This window comes from Argopecten irradians, chromosome 10 (genome assembly GCF_041381155.1).
Source record: "Argopecten irradians isolate NY chromosome 10, Ai_NY, whole genome shotgun sequence".
Lineage (NCBI taxonomy): Eukaryota > Metazoa > Mollusca > Bivalvia > Pectinida > Pectinidae > Argopecten > Argopecten irradians.
Genome location: NC_091143.1, coordinates 33,640,574 through 33,668,023, shown reverse-complemented (window position 1 = coordinate 33,668,023; position 27,450 = coordinate 33,640,574). Strand labels below are relative to the sequence as shown.

The 27,450-nt window shown below is 33.0% G+C and overlaps 1 long non-coding RNA gene across 1 annotated transcript; it reads right to left on the bottom strand.

The window, feature by feature from the left end:
- Nucleotides 1-7,268: 7,268 nt before the first annotated feature.
- On the bottom strand, nt 7,269-12,974 carry LOC138332807 (uncharacterized). Its single transcript, XR_011209878.1, has 3 exons — nt 12,783-12,974; nt 12,289-12,357; nt 7,269-8,143 (listed from the first exon to the last, which is right to left on the bottom strand). It is a non-coding gene; the product is annotated as an uncharacterized lncRNA (long non-coding RNA).
- Nucleotides 12,975-27,450: the final 14,476 nt, after the last annotated feature.

Here is a 27,450-nt window from a genome sequence, read left to right as displayed (position 1 = left end):
CCCACACAATATACACTTGACACCTTCAAAATTGTTGCAAATAAATATAGATGCTGTGATTATCATTACAAAAAAGAATGTTCCTTGTATAAATGTGCTGGTTGTTGAATAAATATATATATAAATATATACCTTCCGCTCTTATGATTGATCGATATTTTAACTTTTGAACCGAACTACTTTTTTATGGTGACGTCACAACTTTGTTAACGTCATCATCTATTGAATGCTTATGTTGCTGTACTCCAATCATTGCTTGAAGAACAAACCGCTATTGAGACCGGATGTATGACGGCTTAGGAATCTTTGATATTTTCCCATTCCTAGCATAAATTCTCGACACAAAATTCATAATTGTCACATAGTTGAAATCATATACACAGGTATAAATTGCAATTGTCTTTTAACATGTTTATTTCTTACAAATCAATACTGATAAGCTATCACCAAGCCACTTCTGTAACATGCGGTAAACAAAAAACCAATATCATTATGAATACCTTATTTCAAGTCGCGGATTTGAAACAAATGATAAAAGTGACTATTTTATTCTCATAAATTATATAGCACAATTTTTAATAAAAGATGAATCACATGGGCCCCGTTTTAGGACTGATAAATGATCATATCTAGTTAAACCCGTTTAAGATATTGATAGAAACACGTTGTCTAATTTGAGTTTCGGATGTAAAGATTCGAATGAAAATGGACAAATACCGATCCTTGTATAATCAAAGAAAATAAACTAAATCATGTTTGAAGCTTTTTAATTTTCATTTCGGAATATTTTATTGTCTGATGTTAAAGACAATCGGAATTTGGCAACAGGCAACATGCTTATACACGTCTTATCCTTAAATGTAGCTTTTTAAATATGATAAACATATTTACTTACTTTCTGTTGACAGAGACAGTCCCGACAGGTGGGTATGAAAAACAAAGTATTATACAAAGTAATATAAAGTGATAATCAGAATAAAGTACATGTTTGAGAAAAAAAGACACCCACACAATATAGACTTGACACCTTCAAAACTGTTGCAAATAGATACAGATAATGTGATTATCATTACAAAAAAAGAATGTTCCTGGTATAAATGTGCTGGTTGTTGAATAAATATATATATATATATATATACCTTCCGGTCTTATCATTGGTCGATATTTTAACTTTTGAACCGAACTACTTTTTCATTGTGACGTCACAAATTGTTAACGTCATCATCTATTGAATGCCTTATGTTGCTGTACTCCAATCATTGCTTGCAGAACAACCGCTATTGACACCGAATGTAAGACGGCTTAGGAATCTTTGATATTTTCCCATTCCTAGCATAAATTCTCGACACAAAATTCATAATTGTCACATAATTGAAATCATATACACAGATATAAATTGCAATTGTCTTTTAACATATTTATTTCTTACAAATCAATACCGATAAGCTATCACCAAGCCACTTCTGTAACATGCGGTAAACAAAAAACCAATATCATTATGAATACCTTATTTCAAGTCGCGGATTTGAAACAAAGGATAAAAGTGACTATTTTATTCTCACAAATTATATAGAACAATATTTAATAAAAATAAATCACATGGGCCCCGTTTGAGGACTGATAAAAGATTATATCGAATTAAACCCTTTTATGATATTGATAGAAACACGTTGTATAGTTTGAGTTTCGGATGTAAAGATTGGAATGAAAATAGACAAATATCGATCCTAGTAATTTAAAGGAAAAGAAAAAAAAAAAACATGTTAGTAGCTTTTTTTTTCATTTCAAAGTATTTTATTGTCTGATGTTAAAGACAATCGGACTTTGGCAATAGGCAACATGCCTATACACGTCCTCTCCTTAACAATTGTTTTTTAATTATGATAAACATATTTACTTACGTACTGTTGACAGAGACCGTCACGACAGGTGGATATGAAAATGAAAGTATTATACAAAGTAATATAAAGTGATACTCAGAAAAAATACGTGTTTGAGAAAAAAACACCACAATATACATTTGACATCTTCAAAAATGTTGCAAATAAATAAAGATAATATGATCAGTATGACAATCGAAATATTCCTAATTTAACAAGTTAAACATGTCAACAATACGTCGTGATATTCCACTTTCAGGTCATTTGATGAAAATGCTGGGTGTTGAATATATATATATTTATATACCTTATTGTCTTATAATTGGTCGATATCTTAACTTTTAAACCGAACTACTTTTTTCATTGTGACGTCACAAATTGTTAACGTCATCATCTATTGAATGCTTTATGTTGCTGTACTCCAATCATTGCTTGCAGAACAAACCGCTATTGAGACCGGATGTAAGACGGCTAAGGAATCTTTGATATTTTCGCATTCGAAGCATAAATTGTCAACTCAAAATTCATAATTGTCACAAAGTAGAAATCATATACACAGATAAAAATTGCAATCGTCTTTTAACATATTTATTTCTTACAGATCAATACTGATAATCTATCACCAAGCCACTTCTGTAACATGCGGAAAACAAAAAAATCAATATCATTATGAATACCTTATTTCAAGTCGCGGATTGGAATCAAATGATGAAAGTGACTATTATATTCTCATGAATTATGTAGAACAATAGCTTTATCTAACTTTTGACATCATGGTTATGCAACAAATTAACAACAATGAATTGTATCTTTAAATGTATTTTATACATTGGTCTTAATATAATCAATGAAAAGGAAGATGTAAAATTATATCAATATGGTATGATATTGTTTATATTTAATTACGCCCTGTTGACAGAGATGGTCGCATCAGGTGGATCGGGAAATAAAGCAAAAACACCTTAACGTCACATACACACTCAGGGCCAAATACATGCATTGAAATCATATTCACTGATATAAATTGCGATCGTCATAATTATTACAAAGGTTTTCCCATCCATTACTTAGATTACAACCAGCATGACAAACATAATTGCTGTATACTATAATAATGAACTGATTAAAACGATATTTTCTTATTTCCTATTTGATTATTTTTTTAATGGACACATTTGGTTTAATCATAACATATATGGTAAAAACATTTATTCTATTCCGTTTCTTTGCTAGGGAAAGAAATGTATTTTCTCCTTAAGCATATTCATGTATCAGCAAATTTTCGGCATTTAAAAAATAACACTGTATCCTTCTAAACGGCTAATTCTATTTTTTTTTACTTATTCTTTAAAAATTTTTATCGTTTAACACGAGAAAAAATGTATCACATGGGTCCCGTTTGGGGACTGATCAATGATTATACCGAGTTAAACCAGTTTATGATATTGATAGAAACAAGTTGTTTAGTTTGAGTTTCGGATGTAAAGATTCGAATGAAAATGGAAAAATACCGTTCCTGGTATAATCAAGGAAAAGAAACTAAATCATGTTAGTAGCTTTTTAAATCCTTAAAATAGTTTTTTAATGATGATAGAATATTTACTTAGGTTCAGTTGACAGTGACAGTCCCGACAGATGGATATGGAAAACAAAGTATTATACAAAGTGATATAAAGTGATACTCAGAATAAAATACATGTTGAGAAAAAAAAAACGAAAAACAAGCAAAACAAAACAAGAAAATAAATAAAAATACACACAATATATATTTGACACCCTCAACATAAATAAACATAATGTGATCATCATGACAATCGGAATGTTCCTAAATGAACAAGTTAAACAAGTCAACAATACGTCGTGATATTCCACTTTCAGACCATTGTATAAATGTGCTGGTTGTCCGGTCTTGTGATTGGTCGATATTTTAATTTTTGGACCGAACTACGTCTTTCTCATTTTGACATCACAAACTGTTAACGTCATCAGGTATTGAATGCGTCATTTTGCTTAATTTTAATCATTGCTTGCAGAACAAGCCGCTATTGAAACTGGATGTGTGACGGCTTCGGAATCTTTGATGTTTTACCATTCGTAGGATACATTTTCGACTAAAAATTCATAATTGTCACATCATTGAAATCATTTACACAGATATATTTACATATGCCCCTTTTTAGTCAACGGGAGGGGAGTTGCGTTCAAACTAGCATAAAGGCAACGACGCAGGAATACAAACCCAAAGTAGGATTGGACTACTTCTAGTTCATGCTTCGGTAAGCTTTTGCGTCATTCAATAATCTTAATAAACTTTAATCACTTCATTTACATTTTACCTTTTCACAGATGACAGAGTTGCTTTGAATTAATAATAATCTAAAAAACGATGTCGGTCTTCTATTGGTCTCAAGACTGATCATTAGGCAGCACAGACAATATTATACTCGCCAGTACTCGGTTGAGAGCAGGCCTACTATACGAAGTGTAAACAAAGTTTCCTAGTTGTCGGATTTCAAAATAACAATAAATAGCTGTAACTAGATCCAATCAAATATATACTTGACATCAAAACAAAGCATGTATTCAAGCATTGTAACGATAATAAACAACAAAATGAATCGCTGGTCGGGACTACAACCGGAGGGCTTTCCTCGGGAATGTTCGGGGAATTCCATAGGTACATGTACGTCAGTCACACACCATGCAAACACTTGTCTCTCATCCGTACAATAAAATGAAAGGCATGACTATGAAGATTTTAGTCTATATCGCGTTCGTTGACCGATGCATACATGATAAATATTCAACAGCTCAACGGTCATACCATCAACAGGCTATATCGCAGTTATTTTCCACTGTTGAAAATCAAATATGGCGGCTCGCTCCACTACCGTGACAGCGACACATAACGGTAGTGGTTCCACCTCAGTTATCTCAATTTTTATTCGAAATGGACATTACTGATATATGATCAAATTAAAAAAAAACATATTTTAAAAATAATTGAACGGTGTCATTGTCATATATCAAATCAAACTGCAGCTACAACATTCAACAATCGGAACTATATCGACGGCCATCCTGACTACCGTAGTTACCCAGCTTAGCAACCAACATCGTTTTAAATTTGATCATGAACAAGTAAAAATAGACTAATTTATGTAAATATATAGAATAAACAGTGTTGTGATTGCGTTAAAGGTGGTATAAACGCAATGGGATACAGGGATATTCTACATGTAGCGCTAACGCGCTATATCGACTATGTCTCTATCCCATTGCGTTCATACCACTTTTAACGCAATTAAAACACTGTTCAATCTCTATATAAATTGCGATCATCATAATTATTGCAACGGTTTAACCTTCCATTACTTAAATTACAACCAACATGGCAAATACTTAAACATATTTATTTCTTAAAGATTAATACTGATCAGTTAATACCAAGTCACGTCTGTTACATGCGATAAAGAAAAAATCGATATCATTATAAATACCTAATTCCAAGTCACGGATTTGAAGCAAATGTTTAAAGTGACTATTTTTATCACAAATTAAGTAGAACAATGGCTTTATGTTTATGCAGCAAAATTAAACAAATAATTGCATCTTTAAATGTATTGTATACATTGATCTTAATAAATCAATGAGGAGGAAGATGTGAAATTATATTAATATGGTATATTATTCTTTATATTTAATTACGCCCCGTTGACAGAGATGGTCACATCATGTGAAATGGAAAATAAAGCAAAAACACACCATCTTCATATACAAACTCACGACCAAATACATGCATTGAAATCATATTCACAGATATAAATTGCGATTGTCATAATTATTACAACGGTTTTTCCCCATCCATTACTTAAATAACTAGCATGGCAAAATATTTGCTAGTTACTATAATGAACTGATATCAAAAATATCTTCTGTTCTTTCATGTGTTATAGGTTGAACGAAAATATACGTTAAGTATACGATCTATAAATAACGCGATTCCAAATAAGATGAAACTATTTCACCTTTCCCATTTAAGCCATTAAGAAGCGATTTTGAGTCATTTCCTCCTTTTTTTCGTAATTGGGATACTTTGTGGAAAGGATATTGCTATATGTTTGCCTTTTCCTTGCCTTCACATGTAGCATATTCCCTACAATGTCTTATTATTCTACTTCAATGTAGGGAATTCCCTACATCGTAGAATTTCAAAAAACGCCCGAAAGGTTCATAAACCATGCGTTTCAATGTAGCGAATTCCCTACATCATCTGGAATATTGAGATGCAAATATCCATGGCCTTACAATGTAGCGAATTCCCTACATCGTACAATTTCTAAAAACGCCTGAAAGGTTCATATACCTTGCGTTTCAATGTAGCGAATTCCCTACATCATCTGGAATATTGAGATGCAAAGATTCATGACTTTTCAATGTAGCGAATTCCCTACATCGTACAATTCTGTGAAAATCTCAAAAGATTCATATACATGGGTTTTCAATATAGGGAATTCCCTACATCGTTTGAAAAATTCAGAAGCAAAGATTACTGGCCTGTCAATGTAGCGAATTCCCTACATCGTACAATTTCTAAAAACGCCTGAAAGGTTCATATGCCGTGCGTTTCAATGTAGCGAATTCCCTACATCATCTGGAATATTGAGATGCAAAGATTCATGACTTTTCAATGTAGCGAATTCCCTACATCGTACAATTCTGTGAAAATCTCAAAAGATTCATATACATGGGTTTTCAATATAGGGAATTCCCTACATCGTTTGAAAAATTCAGAAGCAAAGATTACTGGCCTGTCAATGTAGCGAATTCCCTACATCGTACAATTTCTAAAAACGCCTGAAAGGTTCATATGCCGTGCGTTTCAATGTAGCGAATTCCCTACATCACCTGGATTATTGAGATGCAAAGATCCATGACCTTTCAATGTAGCGAATTCCCTACATCGTACAATATCCTAAAAGCGTCCGAAAGAGCCATATACATGGATTTTCAATATAGGGAATTCCCTAAATCGTCTGAAATATTTAACCTGGCTTCTCAACGTAGTAAGTATCTTACATAGTCTAAAAAATCCTGGTATATACTATACGTGAAATGAATCAAAACGCAAAAATTATTACATAATTATTACATTAATGTATTACCTCTGTTGATATTGTTGTCAACAGAAATTGATTGCAATTTAGAATGTTGCTTAAAGTAAAGACCATCAACATCATTGAAACTGGAATGTTAATTATTATGGTAATGTTTATAACGCCATTTTTACCGTAAAGGGTAACGCCGTGTTTATTAACTTCACATAACGGGGGACGATTTATAATAAACATGAAGACGCCAGATACAGAAGAAAGATATTGCGGTAAGTCTTGCTTTTTTGTTTCTTTATTTATAACCTATTTCAGCCAATAGTGAAATTGAAAATTGTTGTTATTGCATTTTCATAATCATCCTCTTTCATACATTTATACATTGAAAGTATGTGTTCTACCTATTTGTAAAGTGGATGGTGTTCTTATTGCATTAAGATCACCTTAAAGAATTTGTCATACATAATATATGAAAGATGAAGGTCATTACATTGAAGCGTTTATCATGTGGAGATATATACCTGAAGATTCATTCACATTTGTTTGACAATAAAACAATATTAATTCAATGTTGTCATTACAAAATATTTTCATCTTGTGATGTCACTATAAATAAAAGATACCAGGTACTTAGGTTTGTCATCAGTAAACTTGACAATTATACTGGGTAACGCTGTTAATACAACTCTGAAACTCGACAACAAAGCTTATTACAAAGTTCTTTTTCCGGTTGGAACTTTCTTTATAGTGTTATTTGTTTACCAAATGTTAGAAAATATTTGTGTTGCGAAGGTAACACAATTAGACAGTTGTGCGTCATTTTATTCCCAACTCTCCAAACGTAATATAAGAAAAAATTCCCTTGTGTTGTGAAACAAATGAGCGCAACCGTTTACTCACTCGTGTGTCACGGAGAACTGGTCCATTTAATGATGCAAATCATTCTGTATATTATTTGGATTTAACACAATAGAAATTCATTGAAATTCATATCAAAAGTGTGTGAAAATGATGATATCATTTATCGACTAGAGAGAAGTCTTCATTTTCCTTCTTCAGATGTCATAATGACATATTGCCTATACATTGTCATATCTTTAGCTCAGCGGTTTCCCTGCATCATACATGTATATAGATAGGAGGATCTTCTGCCTGTAAAAGAATAAGAAATTTTGAATTAGAATGTTATAGATTTTTAATTGAGTTAGATATATGTCATTCGAATTTTGAAATGACAGTAATAAAACAAAAAGGAAATATATTGCAATTCAAATTTACTCATGAATTATAACTTGTAACTCATTATGTTTGAAAATAAGATGAAACAACTTATTTGAAAATTTGCAATCATCAATACATGTCTTACACTGGGATGTGGCTGTTAATACTGGGTTGGAGTGGATACTCAACAATATATTTGAAACAATTTTACAGTCCAAATTCATAGTGATGTTTATATGTAGTAATCACCGTCTACTATGTAACTGTTGTGCGTGACAATTATATTTTCGGCGTAGTTTGCATCTGGTAATTGCGTGTGATCGTGGACTACTACTGCAAAAATCGGTTATATATATATTGAACATTTTCAAGTCACAACGTAACTAATCGCTAATAATATGAATACTTATATCTTGGTGGCTCCACCTGTGAAATACGATGACCATTGCTTAATTTCGGGAAAGTATTGGATAGTTGACAGTTAAAATATATGTAATTCACCTCACTCTTTAGGAAACTAGGATTAATTGTGCAATATTTTGTCCTGGTCATTAAAATGAAGTTCATTAATTATTTAAGTAACATATAAATGTTTTATTTGATGTCACAGAGGTCCATATATCATTTTTATATGGTTTGGACCTATATTAATATGTCCGTAGTCCAATCATCAAATTATGTTTTCTTTAAATTCATCAGCTTTTCATAGATTCAATTACAAGGAGACTTTTAAATGTTACTATTGCAATATGTGGACTATCCGCTATAAGATGAAACATTTACATGTAGCCATGTTCCAGAGAATGTTTTACAAAGCTATCAAGATATAGTGGTGCCTGCGATAGTTATTTGAAGACGATTGACTTAAAAGGACAATTCAGTATAAGATTGCAATAAAATATGCACATATATCAGAAACAAACCAGTTCCATTGTCAGTTAGAACATTATATCTATGCCATATCTTATTTTGTAGTTATATATGTAACAGCTTCAATGAATTGTCCCTTTCCCTTTCAAAAAACAAATTAAATTGTTTTAGCTTAATTTATGCTAACAAATTTTCGATTTACGTCCCGTCGAAGACAACATTGTTTGTGCTACACCACATGGATTATAATCAATCAGGCAAGTTTCCAGGGTTTTTAATGGTTGTCGTTAAAGAATGCTTAAACATTTGGGGGATGAGTCTAATCTGTCAAATCTGGAAATCACTCCCCAGATAAGGGATGTCAAACCCCTATTATATTACAATGACTGTCTAGTGATTAATTAGGGTGTGGTCAATTTGTAGCCCTCCCATCAAAAATTGCCCTCTGTGGTCTTGTAGTTATTTTAAAGATTTTTACCTTTCAATCAATAGAAAGTAAAAGAACAATACGTGATTTTCCAGAAATTGTGTTAAAGTGCAAAATTAATTGGACTCCATATACAATTATTTTTGTACCGCCAGTATTACAAATGTGGCAGACATCGCTCTTTTAAACTTGTCATTTGTGTGAATTTTCCTATGATCCTGATCTTATGAACAATTTTTTCATAATTTTGGATTTTTCAATATTTCCCACCTGATATAGTACCGAGAACTATTATTATTAAAACCAAAACACATCTTTTATCGCAATTATTTATAAGTTAGGCTAATGTTCACTAACTTGACTCGACTATGATATAAGATAGATTAGTTGTGACCTATAAGTTTACTCCTAAAGTGTGGTCAGTAACGTTAGTGAGTGGTTATTACACCATACCATCAGATAACAATATGGCTAGCCAGTGTTAATGAGGGATCTAATGACGAGACTAATTCTCCTACTGATCCTGGTGTATCAAATTACAAACTCAATGCGGATTTGACCAGTCTCTAGAATCAGACATGTAGTAGAGAAGCCAAATTTCAGTGTTTTTTTTTAATATTCTATCAAGAAACTGTTGGTCAGTCTAGGGGACTACACACTGGACCAGTCCCTGATAACGATTTAACACATAAATGTAAATCAGATAGCTGCCGATAAGCTCCGCCCCCTTAGATACTGTCGCTACGCACCCAAAGCTTCTTCAAATATGACAAACGCTCCCAATAAAGATACCAGTAACTGATAGAAAGTGTCATCTTTCTTTCTGCCAGACAGAATTACAATCTGATTTAGAGATTGTTTTCTTTAAATCTTGGTTACAATAGGTCTTTGGTTTTGCTAACAATGAAGAGTTCGACGTATTTTCATTAAAGGTGGCCTCAGATATTGTACAGGTCACGGACATTTGTTAAATTTTACAAGATGGTGCATGTGTCATATTGGGGGCAGTTTATACATACTGGACATCGTCGTCAATTCATTCTCTATATTTACCTGTACAGTCTGGAATATCCTTATGTGGCTTTTACATAATAATTCTATTTCTGTTTTTCTCTTTTTCTATTCTTTCATTTTTTATACAATTTTTGAGATGATAATATGCTGGCATTTTACAAAAGTTTTCATTTCTTCATGTAAAGGTTCGCTGCTCATCTGACTTTAAATATTAAAGTCGATTTATTAGAATATCATCAAAAACTAACGATATGAAATCCATCTATCTTTGAAAATTAAAAATTTAAAAGGTATTTCAACTTTTGATGAAAGCAAGGACGTAGATGAAGTTTTTTAACATATAAATACGTTTTTATTTCTTCAATTTGTTTTTGCTATCACTTGATATTGCATTTAAATTTATAGATTATGTATACCCCGGCCTGTTCATACCGTCGCTGATGTAAACATGGGCTAAATAAAGAAAATAACACCAGCGATAATTGATCAATCTTATAATATTTATGATTGTTAATATGTTGGCATATCATCGATAACCGCTGTTACAAGTTTTTGTATTTTTTTTTATTGTATATTAAATTGTGTCTTTGCATGTGACATTTTAATAAAATAATAGCTATCTTGATATTTGGAAGAAAAACAACTCATCTAGATTAGGTATTTCTTATGGCACACACGAAAACGTAACTTTCAACGAAAGCATGTAGATTTATACGTGTACGTGTTTGGCAATGCTTTCTTGTGGGACATGAAGGCGGTGCCCAGTCGCCGACTGAACGAGCTAGCTGTGTCTGTCTATGACAGTGTTTAGGTTTATGACCCCCTAATCTCAGAGGTATTATTGCCGCTTAATTAATGTACGGCCACTCGAAGGTTTCGCCGGTCTGGGGGTCCTTTATAATGTATCCATGGGCATCATAAACTTATCCTTAGTCATTAATTTAATGTTATGTGTATATCAGATTATAGCGTTTTCCCCCGCTAGTCGTTAACGTGAACTGCCACTAATTATAACGTTACATATCTGTTTATTTGTGATGTTATATACATGTATGAGGTGATCGAGATATCATTACATCTGTATTACATCATTATTGTAGGCCTGTTAACAACAACACAACATTAATACAATCTAGTATTTAAATTCTGGTGAGAAAATTGGATCAATAACATAAAGTTTAAAGATATTTTTGTTAGGAATATTTTTGATTTTAGGAAGAGTTTTTTAAAGTCCCAATATCCGTGTCTGTCTTATTTTTTCATGATTTCGAAGAATGTTGAAAAAAATGCTGTTGTAAATCATGCAAATACAGGACTAAATCGAAGTCAGGATGAGCGATAATGATTCGGAAACTTTTAATAAAAATCAAATATTGAACATCGCTAGGTGGGTCCCATTGATCAAACAAGTCGAAGTTAGCCGACATTATAACGTCGTTGCCGATAACGTCATAAGACTACCGTAACTATATGTAACGTCTGTCCGAACTCTTCCGAAGACGGGTCATGAACTTTCCGTTTGGCAATAATCGTAACATCCATGGTATCCAGTTTAACATGAAGGCATGTTTACAAGTATCGATTTTCAACAATTGTTGTACCAAAGTTATAGAGAAATCATTTTAAATATATCTCTTATAACTTAATTTTAACTAAACTACATCTACAAATACTAACAATATCGGAGTCGAATCTAACTTGACTTGTTATTTATAGATTCGTATAGTGTGGCTTTAAATATAATACTTTTAAATGATACACTTACCAATCTATTCTTGTCAGTTGTTCATGATTACTGCCACATTTGTGATACCTGGTATCCTTGTTCGGTTACCTTCGAAACAAAGAATCTATTGAGTCATACAACACACCACTTACGTCAATTGGTTTTAGAGAAAGTCTTGTTGAATAATACATACAATCAACTATTTCCTACAGTGTATATTAAATTTGAAAGAAAAATACATTTTGATTTAATAATTATTTTACGGGAGTACTATACGGGATGATTATGGTGTGTAATATTGACTGCTTAGTAATTTATTTCAATATATAACAACACACGATCAAGATTAAAAGGTGATTAGTAAATGATGTTTTTGAAAACTAGCCAAAGTCTTTGAAATAAATAAAATGATTTCGTGGATTTGATGATTTTGCTATATTTTACCAGGAGGAAGTGGAACAATATAAAAAGTAATCTTTGTAAAGATGATTAAATTGCAGCTATTTAGTAATTTTACCATTGGATACACGTACCTGATATGTAGTATTGTTTTTAGTTGAACATTCCTATTTTCCCTCCAAATTTAAAAACGGCCAGCCCTTCTTTATACACCATACTGAATCCAATCTAAAGCCACGCGGTCCAGAATTGGGGTTTACCATACCATGTGTTTACTGTACATGTATTGGTCATCGAAACCCGATCTCTTGTCTTGACTCGACGCGTTGATGTGGAAAGTTACATGTATACACCACAAATTGAATGTGTTCTCGTTCTATCTTTCTGAAACGGCATTTAATTTGGGAATAAAATGGGAATGTAAAACTAAATTGTTATAAGTTTGTACTGTAGAGTCGCAATAGTTATTAGCTAACCGTTAATACCATGCTTATTATCACCTTCAAAATAATTTGATTAAAATTAATATTGTTTTTAATATAATTTGATATATTTCATAAGGCGTGTCTTATTATGTTTCCCGCGCCGTCCTAATATCACTGCGCGTTAGTTTAACATCACTGCGTCAGACAGCAAAACAGCGAAATGAATCTGCACTGCTAAGTAACATAGATTACGCAGGAAATCTTGCTTTTATTTGATGTTGTAACCTCAAATTTAGGCCATCGATATATATTTTCTTATGTTAGTATTGTTTTAAAGAAATCTTATTTTTTATTTCGGAAAGATAGTGGGCCTTTAACATAGTATTAAAAAAAAACGAAAAATATCACATAGCTTTGCCCATTTTATTAGTGGTTGTCATCCATTATATCTAGGCTTAGCTATATAGGTGATTAGCACGCCGTTACGTCAAAAACATGTAAATATGTTATTGTATAGTACATATATTTTACTTTCGAGCGTTGCATGGCAAAGAATTAATGACTACGATGTGTACTAAAAGTGTTACCCTCGGGTATTGTAATTAAATTTTAAAGCTGAAACAGAGAAAATAAAAAGACAGGATTTACATACCAAACAAATATTTCTTTATGGCGAAATGATTTTGACGTTGACCAAACCTGAGTTGATTCATGTAAAATGCATCCAGGAGAAATTCGCGTTCTGTACCACGGACTTTCAATCTACTATTTGTATATCAAAGTGTATATTGTTTGAACTAATGACTTGCGGATTTAATAATTTGATGAAAAAGGTTCTGTTGTTTTCAACAACAACACAAACCTCCCACGCTCTTTGCGTTAAATTCAAATATGTGACCGAGTTAAGTCTTTAAATATCGATTGCTCATCAGAAAAGTCTTGGTTCTCTAAGGACGAAAACATGCATGGTATTCAAATCATTGTGAAGTAGGTTACTTTTAATTTCACCTGTACTTCAAAGTACATGTGTGTATATATAGCACTGAACGTTATAAAGTTACGACTTTTTGTGAAACTCGTTTTAGACGTAACTTATATCTACATGTATATTTATGACCTTTAGTAAAACACAGTCAGGATTTGGAATCTGAATTTCTCGTACGATGGAGGGTGAGTACAAATCCATTTTCTGATCTCAGGACGGATATTTGTCTGTTCCTGACTATATCGGCATCCGATCGTGAACGATGGCCCACGGATGTGTGTGTAATCGACAAAAACAAATTAGTGTCATCTCAAATCACAATTTCCAGTACGTGCAATATACATAATAACTTATTTATATATTACATGCGTATTGGCGTGTAATGATCATCATACGTGTCCAGAATCAAACTTTAATGAAAGTAAAACAAAAATCAAAACATACTCCAAAGAAAAATAATGAGTTTGGAGTCCCTATTCCAACGAGTTTTGATCAATTAATGAAATGGCTACTAGAGTTGCCGATGTTGCGATCATCTTTGATCACTGAAATGCCTTTGTAACAGTATACCAAAACTTCTAGTTATATTTCATGTAATTTTCACAAACCGTTATAAAATATACAATGTGTGAATATGGATGCTATAGGCTATACACGATGCTTCAGATCCACCAAAAGCACCGCATACCATTCTGATAGAGGGAAGAAATATCATGCATTTTAAAAACGGCAACAGATCAACGTCATGTTTAAAAGAATTCGGGTAATATCGGATACCCGAGTTTTATCACGTGCCTAACATCAGCGATTACGTACATGTATCACGTACGAACATCGCGATACCCGTACAGATTGGAATAGATCGGAACTGTTCTGAGATTTTCAAGCTAGTTCAAACTTTAAACACGACTTAAAGTAATAGGCTAGGAAGAATCATCTTGTTGTCTGACATTCTTATACATATTTACAGTCAAATAACCTCAATACTGAATTATCCAATAACTTTGTGAATATGAACTTAACATAAGTCGGTAAATATGGAAAACTTAAAACTACGAGAGGCGAAGAAAAACACTTACACTAACACTAATGTTTTTCTTATGAGAAAAAGAGACAAAGATCTTAACGAAACTACTGTTTATTTACACCGTCACAAGATTGACAATGATATTTAGATCTTTCACGCCCACGTTGGTTCTCTACGTGGCCCTATACGTACGGCTCCAGCTTGCGTCCAGTAGGCCTTTATCGTTCCTATCTCGGAATCCCAAAGACATTTCCACGTGGTGTTTTCTCCTTGACGTAAAAAAAGTTTTTTTTTTTTTTTTTTTTTTTTTTTTTTTTTTGAAAAATATGAAAAATATACTTGGCGTTCAACGGATGGCGGTTGTTTGTACAATATTGTACCGTATAACACATAGAACGGTTTATTGAATTGAATTTTAATTCAGAGGGTTTACTTTCATTTTCCTCTACGATAAAAATGGACCTGAATTCTTTTGGCATCATTTAGCAATTCCACGAAAGTGTTTTAATTGCCAATCTTTTTAATGTGTAAACTACATGTATATCGATATTTGTATACCTGTCCAAAGACTGAGATTTTGTATTTAAAGCCAAACAAGTAATTATTTAAATTCTACACGTACAGTAAATATGTTTCTACACATATATATATCCTTATTGTTAATCAAATTTACATTTGTTCAAGCCATGAGTTTAAAACACTACAGCTTGAAATCAAATAGGAATGTTCCTGCAAAATTTGTTGATTTTTTCCAAAGGCTTTTCAAGTTATTCTCGATGAATTGAGTATGTAGTGCACAATTTGGAGTCGCGTCATTGTACTGCTAGTTTTCAGCATACGATTAAGAGACGTGTATCAAACCTTATGAACAAGGTTTGGACACATACTGTATCGCTTTGGCACTGAGTATAATTGATTTAAATACGGTGTTGATGTAAGCTTACACGAACATTAAAAAAATAAGCGTTTTTTTTCGGAAAGCCTAAAAAACATGATGACGTCGAAATTATTACATGTTGCGTCAACACTCTCAAACACTGTGTTGTTTGCTACTAATACATAATGATGTGGGCAACACCCTTATATCAAATAGATCAAATAATCCGAAGGCTTGTTACTCGAAGCATTAGTAAATATAAATTATATAGTTGTTTTAATTCACTCAATTGCGATAATTGGGAATATAAAAAAGTATAAACATTTTTCTGCTCTAGGGCCACAAGGGATCTCCTTGCCAAATACCATAAAATATTGTTAGAAAACAAAAAGTCAGTACATGTATTCCTTTTTAAGAAAGGTTAAAGAGATAAAAAGTCCGTATCAGGTAGTAATAGTTGAATGAAGTCGGAGCGTGGACGGATTTTGCAAACTGACATTTAACTATACAATTTAACTCCTGAAAGAGACACGCCATTTTGTAAGCTTATAAGATGTCTATGACAAACCAAGTTGCGTCGATCGAGTAAATAAGCAAATTATCTTAAATATTTTATAGAGTGCACTTGAATATAATATAACTGTGTATAAGATGCAAGATATTTAACATGCTTAAAACTTATAAAATATCTCATGTAATATATACATTTTGTATCTGCTAAAACATTCAATGTCTTATACACGGAAACATACAATATACATGTATGTTATTTTTCATTGTAAGATATCTTATATATTGTATAAGATATGTCATAAACTGTACATGTATAAGATATTTTCAATAATAAAGGAGATACATTGTATTTCATAAACTTTTTAATAAGATATCGCATTTTTTATACACATTTTACACGTTTTTTGTTTTTCCAATATCGTCCCATAAAAATATAATCGCCGTATTTTGGAAGGAAAATAAAGATGCAATATGAATCTAGTCCCTATCATGGATATCAGAAATTCCGTTCAAACACAAGGGAAATATTACAGAAATCAATTAATCCGAATCGAAGAAACGGACACAATATACAAATGTATATATACATTTCAATGCATATGGTTTTAGGTCACATTATAAGGATTTGTTACATACATTACTTTCGTGTTTCTATATTGATTGTTTATATGACAATTCTTATTTCAACAGCTAGTCCTTATTTGACGCCGCTCGACGTCACGTTAGTGTAACATTATCACCAGTATCTTGCCTATATGTATATCCAGATCCAATGTTTTCCAACAGTGCATAAATTCAAAATGATCCAGTATATGATTAAAATATTCAGTCGGGTATCAGAAGGTTTTTTTTAATTGTTGGTGTTGGCAGAGTTCCAATGATTTACCACCCTTTCTTTAATACTAATTTCCTTAAGTTGAATTTACATATTCCCTTCTCAACTGTTTGGTTGTGGCTTCTTATTCTCTTGTTCGCGTTTTTATGTATAGCTCAACCGGCCCTTAGGGCGCGGCGTGCGTCTGTCCATCCGCCCGTCAATATTTCCTTTAAATCGCTACTAATCATAGAGTTCTACACGGATTGTAACCAGATTTGGTAAAAAAAACATCCTTGGAAGGAGGGGACTAGAGGTTTTATAAAGTTTGGCCCAGACACTTTGGAGCAGAAAGAGTGGGTCCCAACAGAGAAATTATAGGGAAGTCCTTCAGAAAATACACTTATACTTGCTCCATATTCAAGGTGGACCCTAACAAGGGCTTTGTACAAGTAACAGAATTATTTTTCGTCTAGATATGTATATGTGTTCTCCTCATTATTCCCGTTATCCGGTTGGCTTTACTAACTGATTCATTTATGTGATCTGTGGATTTCAGTTGACTAGCTGTAATTATACCGAGGCATCTCAGCTCCACGTTTTCGCATATAATATAGACAAAGCGGTGGCGTATCATCGGTTGGTGTATTATGTCTTATTGTGAGGACTTTAATATAAAATCTCAGCAACTAGTTGTGGAATCGTTTAAGATCTTCCTGTATATTTGCATTCCTGCTAATTCACAAATTTAAGTGTCGTCAGCGAAAAGGTTTGTCGTTGATCTTATTATTTTCGGAAGATCGTTTATAAATTACAAGTAGTGATGGTCCGGGAACGCTCCCCTGAAGAACTCCACTGCTTACAGCTATCCATTCCATTTTGAAACTTCACTATTAAAGTCACTGACAATCTTTGTTTTCTATCTGTAAGAAGTTTGCAGTTCTTTATCCATTTTATGATTTATTGTGATAATACATACTACTATAATTTTGCAATTAAACGGACGGTTAAGGACATTTAAATAATTCCATCTATGACAAGTATTTTATTCTACTAATTTCTGAGAGCCAAGAAGAATATTTTTGATTTTGTTTTATCATTATTAATCATTCTGACCCTTTTTGATCAAAAGTCAATAAGTGATCATAAAACTGTGCATAATAGCTGACCTTAAGTTTTCCTATTGACTTGTAATTAAGTTGTTGTGTAGGTTGTAAGTTTTGACAAAGTAAAAGTCTATACGAAAAAAACTGTATGTTTCAAAGAAAAAAAGGTCATCAACATACTTCTGTCACCAAATTATATCTATGTATTTCTCTTTACTGAGCAGGTGCCACAAACATTCAGGAAATAATTATTTAAATAATTGCAAATCATGTTCCAAGACCGGGGTTCGATCTTGGGACCATTAGATACATAGTTACTGGATGTCTACCAGTTGAACTATCAGCTGGATACACCTGTACCAATCATTGATACAGTCTAGTCCGCTACAGATACACAAAACATCTTAATAACAGAAATAAGATGGATGTGAAAGCCACGCCTATATAACTTAATTAAAAGTATACTAAGGAACAAACTGGAATAAATTATGAAGACTGACTTGTTTGGATGTAGCGCTGCTGCAGTTCAACGATATTACAGTACCTCGTCATTCAAATAGTACTATAATAAGTCTACTATAGATAAGGATATACATCCAAACCGAAATTTACGAAAAAGTAATTCGTAGCCATCCATTTGGAAGAAGGGATCTAAACATGTAACATTACTACAACAAATGGACAAGAATTGATACATTTCGCCGTCTTTATGAATTTGTACATGTATAACAAAATATTGACAAAAAAGCATAATGGGCGCTGCATATACACCAAAATGATATTTATAGATATGCATGTCTATAACTTGTTAAAAACCATAATTATCTGTAAGTTATCGCAATCTCTGACCTGCAGGTAGGGCGTTAGAACTGTACCTATTGCCCTATCATTGCATGATCGTGAAAGGCGACTAAATTTAGGACCTTATCTTATCTCGTCTTCCTAAACACTGTTTTCTTCCTAATGTCTCCTTTGACAGAACATCACTTTTGGGCTTCTGTTGAGCACTCGCCCCTGTGAGGTAGGCCTGGGTTCTGTCTCATACATATACACTTTAATCCATGTCATCAGGCATGGTCGTGTTTTCGTATCTCAAAGAAATCGACGTTTTTAACAAAAATGTGAACGATTTCCCATGTTATCAACGTATCAACTCAATATTTTATCGTTTCATGAATATTGTGCAGGAGTTTTCTCGTGTATTTTAGCAACTATTTGATCCCAAACAACCTTTTAAAGGGACAATTCAATGAGGCTAATTCTGATACATAACCACCAAGCAAAATATTACATAAATGTGTTGTTCTATATTCCTTATGAAATATATAACAAGAAATATTGACAAATTCCACGACATTGTTAAGTATTTTGATTGCTACCGTTCTGGCCCTGCAGGTAGGGCGTTAGAATTGTACCTGCTGCCCCTATTGCATGATCGTAAAAGGCCACTAAATTTAGGATCTTATCTTTTCTCTTCTTCCTAACTGACTTTATCTTTCCTAATGCCTCCATAGACACCGGCCTAGAGTTGAGCATTCGCCCCTGTGAGGAAGGCTCTAGGTTCTGTCCCCTTGCAGAGACACACCAAAGTCTTTAAAAGTGGTAGTTTCTGATCCTGCTTAGCGCTCAGCATACAGGAAGTGGGACGACTGGTTTGCCCGTTGTCAGTATAATGTGACCGGGCGGGGTATGTTTCTTGGTGTCTTCGGCGGCATGCTTCAGTGATATAGCACTATACACAACATGAATACTATAAAATTGGCAACAGTTCCACCACGCACTTCGCAAAACGCAACACACCACATACATGGGACGACGTTAATTATGCAAACAAACAAACAAAATCGACACCGTGCAAAAAGCGAATATAACATGTACGCTGAACCTGTACCCGAGCCAAAGTCATGTACGTTAATCAAATGCAATACATAACCACTGAGGAGTTGGTAAAATTATATTTAGACAGGAACATGCACCAAATAATATAAACACACTACTGTAAGAACGATTTTGGTAGTTTTAGACAAAAATGTCTTTACTACACTGACACGAGCCATGGTTCGGCATACAAGACGCCCGACCACAATAAGTTATGGAAGACAGCAAGTGAGTTTGAACATTTCATATACATTTCACTTCAGTGGGCTTCTCTGGCATATCACAGTAAAACCAACTAATCTGACTTCCATTAGAACTGGTTTGTTTCCGATATTCGATGCAAATTTTAATGTACTCTTGGATTGCATTGTCCATTTATTAAATTCTAAATCTACAATCTGTGTTTTAGTTCAAATTACGTGCCTATGTCTTATCCTAATCTTTTAGATACAGGAATTATTTATCTTCTATTTAGATCTTTAAAACTACTACTCTACATGTCTAGCAATTTCGCTCTTAATGACCTTAGTTGACGATGGGCCGTAAAACTCAAACAAACAAATAAACTGTCCCCTGGCCGAGTGGTAGTTTCTGCTTAGTGCTCAGGATACAGAAAGTAGAACGACAGTTTCTCCCGTTGTCAGTATAATGTGACCGGGAGGGTTGCCTAGTGTCCTTGGCAGGATGCTCCATAATATCAGCGATATAGCATTATAAAAAGTGCAATAATTCCACTATACAAGACTACACAACACGAATATACCACAGTCTCTCAAAACACACATCGCACACTTCACAAACGCTACACTCGCAAATATAACATAACCCTTGCTGTTAATATGACGTTAATTGATCAAACAAACCAACAAAATATCGGAATCTATGAAATACAGTTAACAGCTAACGACAATATTAAGTGGAATACTGCATTTTATGGTAAACACATGGAACTTGGTCGGAACATAGTTGATGGTGTCAACAAAAACTATTTCCGATAAAACTTTAAGATGGCTGCCGTTGAATAATAAACATTAACCGAAAACATTTCAGTACCAGTTATGTCATATAAGCATCAACAATTATCTGTATCGATGTTTTCAAAGCAATTAGTCTGCATCACTAATTGGCATTATCATCGAATTATCCAGGTATCATTATAATGGTAAATCATATGATGAAATATAATTATTATTACAGGCATTTGTTCATTAATACGATATCTAATAAATATCACAACTCAGGGCATGCTGGGGATTTTCTCCAACGCTCTAGCATCACCATTGACCATAACATTCACACTTTTATAATCGACATAAAGACACATTTAAAATCTATATGTGAAGTGTTTTACATATATTTGATCATCCTACTCATATTACCAATGTTTTCCAAAGTTGTAGATTATATAGGGTACAGGACACAGGGTGCTGATGTGGGCCGACCGATGTCGTGACATGATTACAGTGTCAAATCGTCAAATACATGTATATGATTTGAATACCTGAGTTGCAATTTACACATATGATTAATATCAACATAAAATACAAGTGTAAACCTTTGGATCGACAACACATAACGTACAACAACATACAAATGTATATATGTCATATTAGTAAAATACCTTTATAATAATAAAATAAATATATAATTATATATTACTAGAAACAGGGATTGTGAACTCGAGCCTCTTTGTAAGAATGATGATAAATTATGAATAAATGAACTAATATCTATGTTCAACACTTATGAGAACAATTTGAACTCTCTTTCCATTTAACTTTGTTTGAATATTTGTGACAATATGTTGGAACTTTGTACTTTAATCTTAATTGTTAAACATTTCAATAATTACATGTATGCGATATATGAAGCCCAGTTAAATTGTGTGTACTTGCGCATCGCCGAGATGTTACTGACCACGACCGACCACATATACATCACCCCAACCTCGCGGTGCCCCACACATTTCAAATATGTTATGGTAGTGCCATCAAAAGGATTAGAATTGTGTAGCTAATGGGATGAGAAGTGATAGCGGTCTTTCACATCCGCACTGAACATCTGCAAGGCGACCTGGGAATTTGTTCTTATGTCCTTGCAGATTTATGGTAGTGCGCTCGAGGGTGCTGACTAGGCACTGCTTTCTTTTCTCCTTCCCTCCCCCTATCTCTAAGGTCATGCCAATAATCTAAGTTCTCGTTAAAGGCAGCTGGTTGCTGAACAATACAAACAAGATCCTAATTTATAACAATATACACGGACGCGTTGCAAGATACGTTTTATAGCCGAAACTCCGACTGAAGTTTTAGCGGCACTGAAACTATTTATATCACATGCGTTAGCGTTTTGTAAGGTTAAAGCAATGTTTTACTGTGTACTAATTAAATTTGCTTGATAATTGACAAAAACATCATTTTTAGCCAGCATCACCAGATTATGGGTTACGGTAATGGGTTATCATGTTCGGCCGTCCGTATGTAATAAAATTCGTGCTATCTCCATTTCTCAGAAATCGTAAAAGTGGAGTTTTGTCAAAACCAATTGCATGCCGTCGCTGCATATGCAATATGCATATGGAGAGAAGTTGAAAAACTTATTGCAATAAAATTATTTAAATCATTAAAATATGGGTTTGATGAGAAAACAAGATGGTCAGTATGGATTTGACATTTGCTTCTTGTCATCGCTATTTATAAAGCTGCCACACAACAGCACATTTTTGTACAATAGAACAGCACATACAAAAATATGATTACATCAATTTTTTTAATGCTGCGGGTCGCATTGTTGATTTTAAACCTCGATCGTAACTATTTCTCTGAAGATATTTGTTCAGCGGCGTAACTAATCTATGTACAAGTTAATACCATTATTATATATATGTATGTTGCGATAATATAAATGATCTACGTAAATTAGCAAAGTTAATATTTGAGGCGATGGAAAACGATCCTCTCTTAATCTCGGATCATATTCTATTATTGTATAATATGAGTTGTAAGGTGTGTAGCTTCTGTATAGTTAACAAATACTATTTGTGGACAACTTATAAATCATATGTGATTGCGAATGTGACAATTTGCAACCATGTAATAGGGACTTCTATTGTGAGTGTATGTATTTTACACGACCGCTGATGAAATATTATAATGTTGTATGTGTTTTTCGAATATTAATTTTTGAATGTTGAGTGAAATATTTGTAATTATTGTATCCAATAAGTTTGAATTTGATTACGTTGTGCAAGAAAACAGCATACGGTGAGCGGTCGGACATGTATTTTGTAGTAAGGAATACAATTGCAAATGTAGATAAGCTTTATTAGAAAACTGCATATGGGTACTGTATAAATAAATTTGTCGAAAAGATTCATGACAACGTATGAATGTTTTCTGGCGGTTAACATGAGATGATTAAATAGCACTTAAAGGCAATTGTATAACAATTGACCAACCATTTTGTAGAGCCTACGAAAATGTGCTTATTAATCTTCCTGTGTGATTGGCCAACAAGTAAACACCACTGGACGCATGCATCGGTGTATCTACATATGTGTGTACGAGGTTTACATGTACCGCGTTCACATACGTACATGTATACGACGGTGGGTGTTAAAGAAGGATAGTGATAGTAACGAACGTAATCAGATTACGTTCGTTAAAAGTGAAGAAAAAACAAGACAAGTAATGAATTCGGATTTAAATGAGAGGAATCTAATCCTTTGTGGGAAACAAAAAAGGAGGATTAAGACAATGAAAAGAAACAGTGATGTGGATTCTTTCAAGGTAACACAGTGTTCTAGATGAATTATTTTTAGATTTTATAATAATACATTTTAAATATACCATTTGAACATTGTTATGTTTTTAAGTTAGATGTGTTTTTAACATTTATGTAACAGAAAATAGGTGTATAAAATGATAACTGGTAAACAGTATAACCCCTCGGACGTTTTTGTTTATTTAAAATCCTATCACATGTTTTAATTTGGCTATTTCGATATGTGATTGTGTGTAATGCCAGTATTACGAATAGATGTGCCTATACAAATGTATAGCAGTAGAATGAAAACCAGTAACTCAATATTGATGTCGATACTTCACGATTGATATTTGTTATGTATTTCCACTCCGCAACGATACCGATTAAACTGTATCAGAGATCAGAAAATATGGCACGTACTTCACAGAACGTTTCCGTCCAAATCCTTAAAAGTACAAGCCACAGTATTGCGACTGATAGAAACAAAACAAAAAATAAGTGCATGTACATCCCCGCTATACAATCGATTATTCCGACAAACGTACACTCGTCCATTGTATATTTCGACTTTAAAAACGGATTCGTATTGTTTCACAGGTCAAAGATATTTATGTTTGTATTTTTACAATTATTAATCGCTTTCAATTTTTGTACATTTAGCTAGGCGAAGTGCTGCATAGATTAATATATCTGAATAGATTATAGATTTCAACGTATCGTGTTTCTGTTATACACGAGGAAAGCTGTTAATAACACTATATACATAAGCATATAATATGAACTACCTCACCAGACCCCCTTTGTCGACCACATGCGAGATGAGCTATTGGCTCAATGAGGTATCAAGTTTAAATAAATTTACTATTAATATTATTGATATGGCTTCGCTGGTACCGAGATCTATCATTATCACTGCAGGCCACAGCTCATATACGAACAAATATATCAATAAGTACTTGTTAAAGATACATATGTCGTTCTTTACAATGTACGTGTTGTTTTAAGAGAATGTTTTTGTATCGTAAAGAAGTCATAATTCATTGTGTTAGACGTACATCTGTAACCAACAACTGACTCATTTTGCACATCTTAGATTATATCCAAAAATATCTGACATAAAAGCTATTCAAAATAAATAATATTTTGAAAATGGACAAAATTCGGGATCTATTCAGTTCTGTATTTGCTGCCGTGCGCTTAGGGTAACTGTTAATCTGCGTAAGAATTAGAAAACGGTATTATAAATTTTGGGAGCTCTGAAATTAATTTGTAATTTCAAGCTGATAGTTGTAATAATCTGAATGTTTCTACGTAATGGTGACCTTGTTTTTCTCGTTTTAGACGAAAATGGAGTATAAACAGAGTAAAATACATAAATACCATTTGTTTATATCTAAATAGTATTGTTACATATTTGAACTCCCCCTTTAGAAATTATAATAAAACAATAGTTCTCAGATTGACGTATCACTTATCACAATAAAATGAAACAAACATTGCAAGCAGCTGTGTTCCACTAAGTTTATGTGTACAGAGGTACAGAGCTAAATACCAAAAATGTCTTAAACATAAATCTGGGAGACAAAAATCTAAATTTTTCAGAAATGATGTCTTTGATTGTCATTAAATTTTGCCAGTACAACAATTAGAATAGTGATGATTTTGAGCCATACAATTGAAATGGAACAATATTTTATTATTCGGTTCCAATACGGAGAAAATAAAATAATGACCTACTCAAACATATGATAACACAAAGTTTCATTATAGTGGCAATTTTCAACAAACTATTGTACATATATATATAGACGGTGTCCCAAAAACATATACCCCGAGTTTGACACTTCATAATAGGTGTTTCAATAGAAGGAGGATTTGATGTTTATATCAAACATATAAGAACGGTAATAACCTGCTTTGCATAGCGATATGTAACAACCTGGCAAAATATCTTTATCTCGGTCGCATAGTAGACTTCAATAATTTCAGCCTGAATCTTCATGTTGATGGAAGGTCATTGGATCGTGACAATATCGATGACGCCATAATTTCCATTATGACGTTATCACACATGCAACATAATAATGATTTAATCAGTACATATGTACCAAATTAAGTTAAATAAGGATAATCATGCTCTCAAAAACATTTTGAATTAAAAATAAAGGTTTCGTATTGCAAAAGTTTGTTATTGTCTGTTTAAGACGGGACATGTCTTTTGGGACACACCGTATATATATGTGTATTTCATTAGAACGAGCAATACAGCTGTATAAGATATAATTATCATAAACCGGCCAGGATGGTTGCGGTCAGATAACCCGGTTGAACTAATGTTTCACATCATTGGAAAGATCTATCATGAGAAGCAAATATATTTGCAAATGACCTAGGCAAAGTTTCCTTTGGGTTTTTTATTTAGTAAATATTAAAAACGCATTTAGTCCAGTTCTGTATGAAATATAGGATAATCTATCTTTTTATCTTTCAGAGATCATTATTGTGGAATACAACTCGATAACAACAAACTTGGTCACCAAAGAAAACAAAAGCTGAGGGAAGAGTAATGAAAAACCTTGAAGAGAATGTTTGGAAAAGAGACTCATATAATTTTGATTAGAAATACAATATTTGTATCGTGCCATTGAACTTTTCGGAAGACAGTAAAACTCTTATTGTGAAACACAAAACAAAAAAACAATTCTCATTCCGTTTCTACTACTAGAAAAAAAACAACAGCTGATCATGATGTTTTGTTTAAACAAAATCAAATTTCAACTTCGAGTAAAGGGGGTTTCCAACAAAACAAAACATTGCGATTTTATGCTTACTTTTCTGAACACATATACTTTGCTAATCTCCATATATTCTATATATCTAAACATGATTTTGTTGACAAAAAATAATTTCCAATTAAATATGTGTAGATACCTTAACATTATAAAACAATGTTAGTAGATGAAAGCATTTGATAAAGCCGTTACCTTTTAATAAGACTACGCATACAGATACAAGCAATGTAATAAGACTTATTGTGAAATGAGTTTTGCTTCCTTCGTGTGCAGGTATGCAATATAGCTCTTTGTGTTCAAATATGATAACTAGTTACCAATATACAACAACAAAGTTAGGTATATATTTTGTTTCTAAAACCCCTGTCAATGTGCCCCATTGGGAGTGTGTGCCTGGCCAAGTGAATTTCAGTTAAACATTACCGATACCATTGGTATTATACCTGTAAATGTTTTCTACCAAATTGTCATGCCGGTAAAATCAGCCAGAAAATATCAATACATATGTGTATATTAAAGTACCGTTCCGTTCCGAAATATTTATGTCGGGTTCCTAATTAGACAGATTCAGGTGGAAACATATACATCTATTAGTTAGTGTTCGTATCCGTTCTCACAATTAT